Source organism: Acomys minous, assembly GCF_964271855.1.
Source record: "Acomys minous genome assembly, chromosome: 14".
Classification (NCBI taxonomy): domain Eukaryota; kingdom Metazoa; phylum Chordata; class Mammalia; order Rodentia; family Muridae; genus Acomys; species Acomys minous.
The window spans coordinates 39155396-39168966 of record NC_140496.1 but is presented as its reverse complement, the minus strand read 5'-3'; the positions used below and the strand labels follow the sequence as shown (position 1 = coordinate 39168966).

The window sequence follows — 13571 nt, the reverse complement described above, 5'->3', positions numbered from 1 at the left end:
CTTGGGCTCTTCCCATCCAGTGCCCACTGCAGTGTGCTGTGACCTAAGCCAAGCAGGTACCCTCAGGTTTTCACAGACTCCAAACCCATGTGATCTAGAAGAATCTCCTCTCCCATCAGATGGATGCAGTAAAATCAGGGTCAGGATGCAGCTAGAGTCAACATCTCCCTCCTCCCCTCCCTCAGGCTCCGGCTTCCTACCCGAAAAATCTAGTTGTCTCTTTGATGACGCATCAGGCCAGTTCCTCTCGGGAAGAATGAGGTGACGTCACACCCAAACTGGGACTTCTCACCTTGACAGGTGCCAATAAACAGCAAAGGCCATGCTTGCATGATCAGGAGCAGCAGAGGCCCGAGGCTTCCAGTGGGTTTACCCAGACCTCTGTATTCATATGTCCCTCATGAACCTTTTGGTCACTCCCGGCCCCAGCTTCTCCATCGCCGGTGGTGTCTTCTCAGCTGCAGCAGTGCAGGCTGGAGAAAATCTGAGCCCTTTGGGCTTTTGTTGGAATGAATCCAAGAATGGGGAAGAGGCCTCAGGAACCTGACCTGAAGCTTCTGCAGGAGGATGCCGGGGTTGGGAGGGAAGAAGTGCCGCCTCCCACTCTGAGGATCCCAGAGAAGTCACTGTCAGTCTCCAAGTCTCTGAGCCAAGGTTGGGTGTGGGGAAAAGTCTGACTTCATGCTTAGCCTATTGGATTTGGGGCGGGGCAGGGGCGGCCTACACCAAGTGAAGTCAACCCAAGCCTGGCATCCCAGTGCTATTATGACTCAGGTCTGCTTAAGAGATTAGGTTTTGGGTTGCCTTCTTTACCTGCAGCACTGGGGACTGAATCCAGAGCACTGTACATGCTGAGCAAGTGCTCTACCGCTAATCTCCATAGCCAGTAGGTGAGATATTATTTATTCGTTTGTTACTGTATTTACGTATGCGTGTGGGTTTGTGTGCCCATCAGTAGCTGTCAGAGGACGTCTTTGGGAGTCCGTTCTCTCCTTCTCTGTTCACTTGGGTTCTGAGGACTGAACTCACGGTGTCAAGTTTCACGGCAAGTGCTGAGCCATCTTGCTGGCCCTGGGTTGTGGTTTCACCCTAAGCTTTAACTCAGAAAAATGTCTATAGGCCTTAGGTGGGGGCGTGCGTATTTCTAGTGGGATGTAATGAGGTAACTCACCTCAGTACCAGGAACTACGTTGCCTCCAAGCTACTTAGTGTCTCAGAGACTCAGTTTCCTCATCTTCAAGGCGGAGATCAAAACTTCTTATAGGGTGGATGAGCTAATTAAAGCAGCAAGTATGTGAAGGGTTTAGGAGCTGAGCAAGTGTGGAAAATTTTAAAAATTACTTATTTTTATTTCATGTGCATTGGTGCACTGGTGTTTTGCTTACCTGCCTACCTGCCTACCTGTCTGTGTGTGGGTGTCAGATCCCCTGGAACTGGAGTTAGAAACAGTTTTGAGCTGCTATGTGGGTGCTTAGAATTGAACCTGGATCCTTTTGGAAGAACAGCCAGCGCTCTTCACAGCTGAGCCGTCTCTTCAGTCCCCAAGCATGGCTTTTTGTTTTGTTTTGCTTTTGTTTTGTTTTTCGAGACAGGGTTTCTCTGTGTAGCCTTGACTGTCCTGGACTCACTTTGTAGACCAGGCTGGCCTGTAACTCATAGCGATCTGATCTGCCTGCCTCTGCCTCCGGAGTGCTGGGATTTAAATTGTGTACCACCACGCCTGGCAAACTTGAGGATTTTTAAGCATGTAAGTTTTCTTCCCTTTCCCTCTCTTAGGTGAAGTTTTAAAAAAGAAGAAGATGTTCAGCGGGTGACAAAGTGTGGCACGGAGAGGCCAAGCAGAGTCCCACAGAGGGTAAAAGTCACACTTCGGGGTTACATGAGCAGGGAACAAGGGACCTATGGTTTTGAGAGTCCTACCAACGCAAGCCTCTGGTGGAGGCCCCTGGAATGCTGAGGCAGCCTGCTGCTGCTGGGAAACAAAGCTCAAGAGAGAGACATTCTGGAAACGTGGCTGCGAGCACCGGACTGTTCTCGCCTCTACAGATGTGAAGTGAAGGAAAAGACTTTCATGAAAGAGTTAAGGCTAAGCAGGCACAGAAATGGAAGCTAGGCAGCTCCACCCCTGCAGCCAGAGCTCACCCACTCAGGCTCTAGGGTGCCCTCACTGGAGTGGATAATTTGCAAAGCACTTTTGAATGGAGGTGGGGGTGGGGGGGGTGTTGGAAACTCAGGTGCTTTGGGCTCAGCTCTGGAATGTTCGCTGAAATCCCAGCCCCAAGATGGCACGGTGGTACATAGCTGTAATGCCAACACTCAGGGATTATGCGTTCCAGACCACCCTGGGCTCCATAGTGATGCTTTTAAAAGAAAGAGAATAATCAGTTGGGGGCCTTTTCCTAAGGAAAGAATATTCCTCCACCATTAGCATTTCTTAGTTCCCTGTTACCATTTGTCTGGGGTTTCCGGCCCTGTGAAATCTCCCCCTTACTGTTCAGGTCATGTTTAGGCAGCCATGTTGATGAGGCTTCGTGGATGTAGCTTCTGACATTTCTAGGAGGTATAATCTCACAGCAGACTTCCCGTTGCTCTGGCTCTTAAAATCTTTCTGTTCCCTCTTCTGCTATGATCACTGTCTTAGTTTGGGTTTTATTGCTGTGAAGCGACGCCATGACCACAGCAACTCATGTAAAGAAAAACATTTATGGGGGGCTGGAGAGATGGCTCAGAGGTTAAGAGCACAGCCTACTCTTCCAGAGGTCCTGAGTTCAATTCTCAGCAACCATATGATGGCTCATAACCACATCTACAATGTGATCTGACGCCCTCTTCTGGCCTGCAGGTGTACATGCAGGCAGAGCACTGTATGCATAATAATAAATAAACCTTAAAAAGAAAGAAAGAAAGAAAAACATTTACTTCAGGCTGGCTTACAGTTCAGAGATTTAGTCCGTTATCATCGTGGCAGAAAGCACGGCAGGGCGCAGGCAGACATGGTGCTGGAGAAGGAGATGAGAGTTCTGTACCTTGATGCTCAGGCCGCAGGAAGAAACAGTGAGCCACAAGGCCTGGCCTGAGTATCTGAGACCTTAGAGCCCACCTCCCTGTGACACACTTCCTCCAAGAAAGCCACATCTACTCTTGCAAGGCTACACCTCCTAGTAGTGCCACCTCCTATGAGGCTATGGGACCATTTTCATTCAAACAATCACACAATCCCTGAGCCTTGGGTGTTGGAGATATGCTGTAAATGTACCAACCGAGTCTGTTCATCGCAAGGTTCCTTGTTCTCTGTATTTTGATCTGCTGTGGTTTTTCTGCACTGGTCTCCGTGTGTTGCAAGAGACATTTCCTAGATGAGAGGTGAGAACCACACTTATCAGTGGCTACAAGGACCAATATTTAGAGTGTAGTTAGGGATTGTGCTAGTTTAGTAAAATAGCAGTGGTGGGTTCTCCTCTAGGATCCATCCCTAGCCTTGGGGTGGTTGGCTAGGTTTCCCAAGTAGTCTCCCTGAAAATCAGGTAATACAAGGAACATTATATGGACCGAACAGAGTGCATTTATACAAAAAGAGGCCATGGGCACACAGAAGGAACGAGGGATGCAAGGGAAGGTGGAAAATGATGTAATGATATTTTAATTTTAAAAAAATTAAAATACTATAAAAGAAAGGGGAAAGGTACATATTTAAGCCCCAGGTCCAGGATCTCCGTGTTGTATTTATTTATTGTAACTTCTAGTCATGACGCATCTACATAGTGCTTACTTATTCCAGATTGTTCTGCTTTTGTACATGCAGGCCCAGTTCTTCCTTGTACACAGTGTGAATGAAGGGTACTTGTGGGGATTTGGTCTGCCCAGCGTGTGCCTCTGCCTTTGCCAGGAGTTGTATATATGTTTTTTTACTCCACAACAGCTAGAGTGTAGTAGAACCAGTGGGAGTGCTTCTATACTTAGGAAGTGTGCTGGCTAGTTTTACGTCAACTCGACACAATCTAAAGTCATCTGAGAGGAGGGAACCTCAATTAAGAAAATGCTTCCATAAAATCCCTAAGTTGGGTTGTAGATAGGCCTGTAAAGCATTTTTTTTTTTAAATTAGTGACTGATGGGAGAGGACCCAGCCCATTGTGGGTGGAGCCATTCCTGGGCTGGTGGTCCTGGGTTCTATAAGAAATCTGGCTGAGCAAGAGACAGGGAGCGAGCCAGGAAGCAGCACTCCTTCATGGCCTCTGCATCAGCTCCTGCCTCCAGGTTCCTTCCTGTTTGAGTTCCTGTCCTGGTTTCCTTCAGTGATGGACTATGATGTGGAAGTGGAAGCCAAATAAACCCTTCCCCTCTCCTCCCCCCCAACTTGCTTTTGGTCATGGTGTTTCATCACAGCAATAGACACCCTGACTAAGACAGGAGGGGAGCAGGCACACAGGAAGTCCCCAGGGATAGGTTCCTATACCACATGTCTGTGGCTTCTGGCTGGCCTCAGCTGCATGACTTTTCTGGTTTTTTGTTTTTGTCTTTTACGGTTGATTTTATGGCTGCTTCTTTTTTTCATGACTATTACTGCCAAGAATTAACACATTATTTACAAATGCATATGCATGATTCTAAACATTATATATAGTATGTCTACATGTGTGTTTATATGATTTTTTAAAATTAATTATCCATTTTACATCTTGGCTCCACTCCCCCCTCCCTCCCTGTTTCTCCCATCTCTCCTCTGTTGGCTCTGTTTTTTAACAATTAAACTTTATTATACAACCCAGCTAGCTTACACAAGAAGGAAAAAAGGTTAAAGGGACACAAGAGTGAACCTTCCGGTATCCGTTCCACGGGACGGGTCCCTAGGTGTCTCTGGACTGTTCACTGATCCTCTTCCCGATCCATGTGAGCTCGATCTTGGTCTCAACCTGCTTCTCCTCTGGTCCTCCCTGCCTGTCTGTCTCTCACGTGCAAGGGCCGGTCTCCATCTCCCATCGAGGGTCAATTAGAAACGCCTGAATTCCAGGCCCCGGATGGCTCCACCCAATCTATCTCAAGGTTAATCTCAGGGAGTATCCGTGGTGTGTCCAAGGGCAAAGCCTGTCAAGACTGCTTTCACCTGTGACAAAGCTACAATCCTTCCCACACTCCTCCCCTCCTCTCCAGAGAAGGGGAACCCCCACATACCCATCCCAGGGTATCAAGTCGCATCAGGACTGAAGGCATCCATCCCCTTTCCCTGTGATCTGGTGAGACACCCCCTCCAGGGAAAATCAACAAAAAAGCAGGCAGCAGAGTCCGTGTCAGTCAGTCTCCATTTCCCTCACTAGGATACCCACATGAAGACCGAGCTGCCCATTGGCTACATCTGTGCAGAGGGCCCAGGGCCATTCCATGCATGGTCCTTGGCTGGAGCCCTAATCTTCACAGGCCTTCTGGGCCCTGATTGGTTGACTCTGTTGGTCCTCCCATGAAGCTCCTGCCCCTTCTGAGTCCTCCATCCTTTCCCCCTCCCCACTCCACTCTTCCCCAAAACTCCCCGTGCCGCCCCCCATGTTTGGCTGTGGGTCTCCGCATTTGCTTCTGTCAGCTGCTGGGTGGAGCCACTCAGAGGGCAGCCATGCTAGGCTCCCATCCACAAGCACAGTAGAGTAGCCTCAATAGTGCCAGGGGTTGGCTGTCTCCCGTGGGTGGGTCTCAGGTTGAGCCAAGCACTGGCTGGACATTTCCTTAAACTCCGCCCCATCCCCATGGTCCCTGCACAACTTGTAGGCAGGGCAAGTCCTGGCTCGAAGTTTCTGTGGATGGGTTGGCGCTCTGCTCCTTCCACTAGAAGTCTTGTCTAGTCAGAGGGTGTCCTCTGCATCCTCTTCAGTCTCCGTGACCCCCTACTGCTAGGAGTCTCAGCTAGAGTCCCTCTCAGCTCCTCCTTGCAGCCTACCCTGTCATAGGTCTTCTGATTCCTTTTCTGGTAGAGTTAATCATAGCTGTACTTGACATTGGTGCTAGCACTGTAGCTGACTCTTTACATATCTTCAAATAAGCTGAGGTAACCCATAAACATGACTAAAATGGGTCTAGGCTAGGGGCTGGGTTTAGAGTATATTTTTCATTTTGGGAGCCAGGCTGCCTGAGCAAAGCCTTTCATGAGAACTAGCAAGAATGCAAGGGAAAGCTATAGCAATGTGCATTGCCTCTTAAGACCTTGGCTTAGAACTGGCACCCTGTCATTTCCGCTTGTATTTGTCTGGGCAAATGAGTCACAGGACTGAGACAAGCACACTGCTGTAGAACTGTCCCTCTGCTCACAGGGAGAGAGAGGAGGCTACATCGTGTTTGCTGCAATGCGATGCCAGGCTCCAAACTCCTGGGCAGTTGCCTGCATTCTGCAAGCTGCGCTGGTGGTAGTTTTGATCTGCACATCCACACACAGAAAAAGACTGTGCTGGGGACAATAAGGGGCCACTGGAGACTTCCAGCAGAAGAATGCCATGACCAGTACTGGGCTTACGAGATGGCTGGAAAGTAGGTGGCTGTGGAGGCTAGGAGCTTGGACCTGCTGTTCTTTATCTCAGGCTGTGACAAATGCCCACAAACACTTGGTGGCTTAAGACACCAACTGATTGTCTCTGCTGGGTCTGGGCATGGCTCATTCAGTGTGGCAGCTGTGTACCACATGATGTACTCTCAGATGCAGTCACCTGGACACTTGCTGGTGCTCGAAGTTTAGGGTAACACGTGCCCACGGTGAGCAGATGTTTGCCGGCTGGCCGTGGGGGCTCAGCTGGAGCTAGTGGATGACACCCATGCGTGCGTGCGTGTGTGCGTGCATGGCCTTCCCAGCTAACTTGGACCTGCAGCATGGCAGCTGGGTTCTCAGAAAGGATGCGCAGTAGATGAGCCTTCACAGGACCTGCAGCATGGAAGCTGGCTTCTCAGAGAGGATGCGCAGTAGATGAGCCTTCACAGGACCTGCAGCATGGCAGCTGGGTTCTCAGAAAGGATGCGCAGTAGATGAGCCTTCACAGGACCTGCAGCATGGAAGCTGGCTTCTCAGAGAGGATGCGCAGTAGGTGAGCGTTCATGGGAGGAGAAAACAAGAGCAGGCTGGACCCAGCTTCATTTCTACCACCTCTCCCTTGGCAACTTCCCTGGTCAGAAACCGGCAGCAAGCGAAGGAGCCTCGACTTTACCCTGAATCCACTTCCGCTCGCCTCACGCCTGCTTAGGTGGGCACTCAGCTACATCGCCAACTCAGCTACATCCTCAAGCTCCTCGATCCCAACTTTGCTCCCTAATAAAAAGTACTCTTTTTTTTTTCTATTTTTCTTCTATTTATTTGTTTCTTGTTTGCCTGTTTTTGAGATTAACTAGGATTTTCAGACTTCTCCTGGGGCATCCACTGACCTCCTGGGTCTTACCTCCTGGGTTTTGTGCTCACAGGGCCCAGGCCTGACCCAAGGGATTCCTGGGCAGTGATGGGTAATTTACTTTAGCTGTTTTAATCAGCCCCAGCTGGGCAGTGCAGTGCAGTGCAGTGCAGAGGGAGCGGCTGCAGCCTCGGGGGAGATTCAGTCAGAATGGAAATGATCATTCTTAACGCTTGGATCTTAACTGTCTCCCTAGAGCAGTGGTTCTCAACCTTCCTAGTGCTGCCAACCGTTAATACAGTTCCTCATGTTGTGGTGACCTCCTCCCCCCAACTGTAAGTTTATTTCCTTGCTAATTCATAACTGTAATTTTGCTACTGCTATGAATTATAATGTGAGTATCTGATATGCAGAATATCTAATATGAGGCATCCCCCAAGGGGGTTGAGACCCACAGGTTGAGAACCACCGCCTTAGAGCTCATGCGTGGAAGGCTTCGTTCTAACACATAGTACTAGTGGGAGGTGGTGAAACTTCAGGAGCAGCTTCCTCCTTGGAGGGCTCTGCCACAAGATGCAACCTTCCGAGCCACGAGCCACGCTCCTTGGAAGCTCTTACTTTCTCTAAACTTCCCCAGAGGCATGTTGGGATAACCAGGCCCTCCTTTCTCCTTGCTTCCCAGCTACTATGAGGTGAATGGAAGTTTCCTTCAGCACAGGCTTTCACCGGGATGTTCTGCCTCATCACAGGCCCAAAGGCAACAGAGCCAAGTGACTGCTGACTGAAGATCTAGAACCATGAGCCCCAATGGATCTTCTCTTCTCAGAAGCTGACTTTCTAGGGTACGTACTTTGTTACATTAAGGGAGAGCTAGCTGCCTTATTCAGCTATGGAGGGAAGCGGTGGGGTAGGGGTGCCGCTAAGTCTCTGGCGCTTTCCAGGACAGCCACTTCTGTGAGTTAGCTGTGGAGTTCTAATGTTTGATGTTGGCCCCTCAGTTTGGCGGTCCATGTGTGCCCTTAGAGAGAGAGAGGTGCTTGCCCATCATTCCAGGGGCATCAGCTCACCAGAGGAACTGTGTCCCTCATGAGGAGGACAAAAGACAGGACATGTTGGTGACAAGGAGGCAGAAGAGTGAAACTCCAGGCTTTTCCTAGAGAAGAGGGCTACAGAAGCCAGAATGAGATGGCCTGTGAACCGCTGTCAGGAGGAGCTGTAAAGATGATTTCCCATGACCCCCTAGGCCCCCATGCTATCAAAGACTGAATCTCTGGTGGTGTCCATCCAGGCGGGACATGCTTTGATGGTACCATCCCTTCAAGGTTGCCTTTGGTCCTGAGAGACCCCAGGCTCGCACAGTTCTGTTCACAGGGAAAGAATTCCCAAGTCACCTGTGGAGGCCCACTGAGGCCTGGCTATGGAGGGCAGTCATAGTGTCACACACATAGGTCTATGTTTTAGGGTCAAAGTACACTGCCTTACAATAAAAGCTGGCTTCCCTTCCAGTCTCAGCTCTATTGTCACCATTACCTACAGGGTCACTGAAGCCTGGTGTTACAGTGGCCTGGGAAGGCAGTGGCATGGAGGGAAAGTCTACATCCTGTTCAGGCCATCCTTCTCTTCTCAGAAGGACAGCACAAGAGGATGGGTGGAAGCCAACAGTCTAGACTGAGTTTCAGGGTCACCGTTGTGCCATGTGACCATGAACAAGCTATACCATAGCTTGGAGACTCACTTTCCCTGTCTGTAAAGTGGGCTGGCAGTCAAGTTGGGGAGATATCCCACCACACTCCCCTGGATGTGCCTTCTCTTAGGTCACTTGCTGCATCCATCTCATTCTCGGCTGAGGCGAGGCTGCCCATCAGTCTGGCCATCGGGCTGGGCATCTGGCTCCAGCCGGAGTGCTCAAATGCCTATTGTAACTGGTTCAGGAATGAGCACACAATTCAAGCTACCCCAGTCAGAGTTCTTCCCCAGGGTTTTTCCTCACAGAGGCTGGGGAAGAGTAACTCTCTTATGCCCTGTGTGGTGGTGCACCCCTATAATCCCAACTCTCGGAGGACAGAGGCAGGGGGATTTGTAATTTGAGGCTAGCCTGGGCTACATGAAACCCCATCTCGAAACAAACCCCAAAGCTCTCTTTTCACACTAGTTCCCAGGTTAGCCTGAGGCTGTCATCACCTGCCTCCCAACACCTGGGGCACGTGATCCCATGCACTTCCTTTATGCTGGGGCTTGTCTCATTTCACTCAAGCCACTTTTCCTGACAACCAAAAAGCCTTAAGAAAAACATTATTTTTATGATAAATATGACAATAAAAGAACAAGAGTCATTTTTACCGCAGGCCTGCTGTCTACCTGGCCCTGTGACAAGTGCTGGAAGACACCAGCTCCTGATCTCCATCCATTTTTCATGTGTGTGCATAGTGGCACTCGCTCTGCACCCAACCTCTGTGAGGTTAGCTTTGCCTCAAGATTGCTTGGTGAACCTCTCTCTGGGTGCTTGTAGAAGATGCAAGGTCATCTGCCTAAAGTCACGTGCCTAGTGATAGCCCTGCAAGGAGTCTCCCTAGAGTGAAGCAGGCGACATCTGTTGTGGATTGAGTAGGGTGTCAGCGCAGAGGGCTATGTCCCTATGCCTTGCACCTGCCACTCCTCTTCACATTTTTTAAAAAAGATTTATTTATTTATTATTATGTATACAGTGCTCTGTCTGCACGCACATCTGCAGGCAGAGGAGGACATCAGATCACATTATAGATGGTTGTGAGCTACCATGTGGTTGCTGGGAATTGAACTCATGACCTGTGGAAGAGCAGACAGTGTTCTTAACCGCTGAGCCATCTCTCCAGCCCCCCTCTCTTCACATTTTTAACAATTGTATTTATGGGTATGAGTATTTTGCCTGCATGTTTCTCTGTGCACCACGTGTACACACGTCCTATAGAGGCAGAAGAGCACGTAGGATCTCCTGGAAGAAGAGTTACAAGGGGCTGTGAGCTGCCATGCAGATGGTAGGAGCTGAACGTGGGCCCTCAGGAAGAGCAACCAGTGCCTTTTATCTGCAGAACCATCTCTCCAGCCTCTAGTATTTTTTTAATATTACATTTGCATTCTTTGCTGTGTGTCGGGGTGGGGAGGGGCATGGGCATGCCTTGGTGCCTGTGGAAGGCAGAGGACAACTTTTGGGGATCAGTTTACTTTTTCTACCAAGTAGGGTCCTGGTGGTTGAATTCAAGTGGTCAGGCTTAGCCAAGCGCCTTTATCCACTGAGCCATCCCTCCTACACCTATTATTAATCTTATAGCTAGCCCTGGGGCGTGTGGTGTGTGTGTGTGTGTGTGTGTGTGTGTGTGTGTGTGTGTGTGTGTGTGTGTGTAGGGAAGAAGGGATGGTGAGGAGCTTTCTGCTTCTGCTGAGACACCCGGAGTACTGGTGAGGCCTCTTCTGGGGTCCCATTGGTTTTGGTGCAAGAAGAAGGGACAGGCACGCCTGAGGGTGGCCAGGAACCAGGAGTTGGAGTAGCCAAGGAGAATGTCAGAGAAAGAACTCAGACTCAGGAGGCAGCGAGGTGCTGGCCAGAGGGAGAGCCGGGAGTACGACCCGGGAGACAGTGGATAGCCCAGGAATAGTCTGAAGTTCACCTCAAAAATAGATAGATGATAGATAGAAAGATAGATAGTCAGACAGACAGACAGATAAATAGATAAAAGGAGATGGAATAACGAGTATGCTTTTGTTAGTGAGTAAATAAAGTTGGGATGGAGGGGCCGAGGACGTAGCTGAGTCAGCTGAGTGCCTGCCTAAGCAGGCGTGAAGCCGGTGGATACGGATTAAGGCTAAAGTCGAGGCTCCTTCACTGCCCGGTTTCTGATCAGGAAAGTTACTAAGGGGGAGAAGTGGCCTCGACTGCCACACAACACTGTTCAAGCTTGTCAGGTCAGCCTCAGAAAGCAAAGAGAAAAGATGGGGTGGGGATTGGGTCAGAACCTCCTGCCACGCACCCTCAATGATGCTACTGGTTGCTCTAGAGTCACAGAGACACAAGAGGGTCTGGGGGACATGTGAGGACAATGAAGCTCAGCAAAGGCCCCTGGGGCCTCACTGAACACCTAGGTAGTCTCAGCAGCAAGATTCCTGGGAAGGGAGACATACCACAGAGAGCTGCTGTCCAGCAATGCCCAGGCATTCAGCTCTTTGACACCTGGGATAACCTTCAACTTACTATGTAGGTGAAGAGGACCTTGGACTTAAATCTCCCTGGCCCCACTTCCCACGTGCTGAGGTTACAGGTGTTATGCCACCACACTCTGTAGGATGCTGACAACTGGACGATGCATGCAAGAAGGTCGCTCCTTCTTCACCAACTCCCCTGGTCAGAAACCAGGCAGTAGGCGAAGGCGCCTCAACGTTACCCTTAAACCACACCTACCTGCTCAAGGTCTAGCAACCAAGAACGCATGGCGGCAGGCAGTGTGAGCTCATGTCGGGTCGTACGGGAGTCTGCCACTTTGCTTCTCTGTCACAAATGCTACCAGAAAGGGGCACCTGAGCTCCGGAAGGAACTGGCCTGAGACCTGAAGAAAGAAGGCGTCGCCAGTGGGTTGTATACAGGAGATAGGCTTGGCTCCACTGTAAGTCACGGACTTGGAATGATGAGCTCACAGTCACGGTTGCTAGCCTCTGCCGTGGCCTGCCTGCTGAGCAGGGCATTAGATGAGGCTTCTGTGAGTGAGGTATACAGCTGGAGGATGACGTCAGGCATTGGCAGCAGCCCCTCAGGGCAGCCTAGACTCACTGTCCAATTGCTCCAGGAATGCTCGGTTCGTACTCTAGCAGTAAGTCTGTGATGGTGACTGAAGATTTCCATTTACGCATGAGAAGACTGAGGGCCAATGAACGAGCTGCAGGAGCTAGGGTTCCTCATCTTCCCTGCTTCGAACATCCCACAGCAGGCAGAAGGTCTGGGCACATGAGGGATGTGCTTTCTCCCTGGAAGCAGGGTCTGGGCTAGGAAGGGGTGGGGGTGGTGCCTCTCCTCCCTGGACTAAGGCCAGGCTTTGTGCATCCAACAAATGCTTAATTTGTTGTAATCTGTCTGTTCTGCTACAGGGTTGGCAGCTCTAGTGTACAGCGCATACTGAGCAATTCCAGGATCCAGAACCCTGGCTGTATGTTAATGAGCTGTTACGTCATGCTTGAGAAATAAGAATTAAGGCAGGAGATTCATGTGGATTGTGGTTCAAAAGGCTTGGATCCATGGTGACTTGCCTCCGTTGCCTCGGAGCCTGCTGTGAAACAGGACACTGTGGTGCAGAATGTGTGGAAGAAAAGAGGCACTCCCATCCTGGTGGCCAAGCAGGGTGCATGATAGGAAGGCAAGAGAGACCCCAAGAATACACCTTTGGTGACCTACTTACCATTTGGTACTTTGCCTTCAGCGTCGGAGCCTTGGAGGAGCACTTCCTATGGTAACCAGATCACTGGGTACCTGGCCTTGCAGCCTAGGACAGTGGACAGTGGCAGCCAACCATAGGCTTGGTAAACTCACAGTGGGGTTGAAATCTGCTCTTGGCTACTTTGCTCAAAAACCCATCATTCACCCCCCCCCCCCTGCGCACACCTATTTCCTCATCCACAAAAGCAAAGATGGTGACTGTCATCCCATCTCTCCTGGGATTTCCTCAGTCCCCACCCTCATACAGACCCTTGCACACAACCTCCATGCTTCCGCCTCTATATCAAACTCATTGCCCTCTATGTCTAGCTCTGCCTAGCATATAGGACTAAGTGCCATTTGCCAAGGGCCTGGTAGGGTCACCCTGAGGACAGCAAGGACTCCTGGGAGATAGGTAGCAAGTAGCTGTTTTCTCTGTGGTCCTCTGCCTCGATCCCTCCTAACCCTCATGCTTCTCTGGGATGAGCTCACAGAGGAGCTGGCAATCACGGACCACCCAGCAGACCACAGGACTCACTGTCTCTCATCACTGCTTCGTATTTCTTTCCTTTTCTTTCTCTTCTTGGTTTTTTGAGACAGGCTTTCTCTGTGCAGCCCTGGCTGTCCTGGAACTAACTTTATAGACCAGGCTGGCCTCGAACTCAGAGATCCACCTGCCTCTGTCTCCCAAGTGCTGGGATTAAAGGTGTGCACCACCATGCCTGGTCTCTTTTATTTTGTTTTAAGACTACGTTTCACTTTTATCCCAGGTTGGTCTTGA

At 50.2% G+C, this 13571-nt stretch overlaps 1 long non-coding RNA gene across 1 annotated transcript; it reads left to right on the top strand.

The window, feature by feature from the left end:
• The first annotated feature begins 775 nt into the window (after nt 1-775).
• On the top strand, nt 776-13032 carry LOC311582279. Its single transcript, XR_014774066.1, has 4 exons — nt 776-890; nt 8036-8195; nt 11586-12315; nt 12466-13032. It is a non-coding gene; the product is annotated as an uncharacterized lncRNA (long non-coding RNA).
• Nucleotides 13033-13571: the final 539 nt, after the last annotated feature.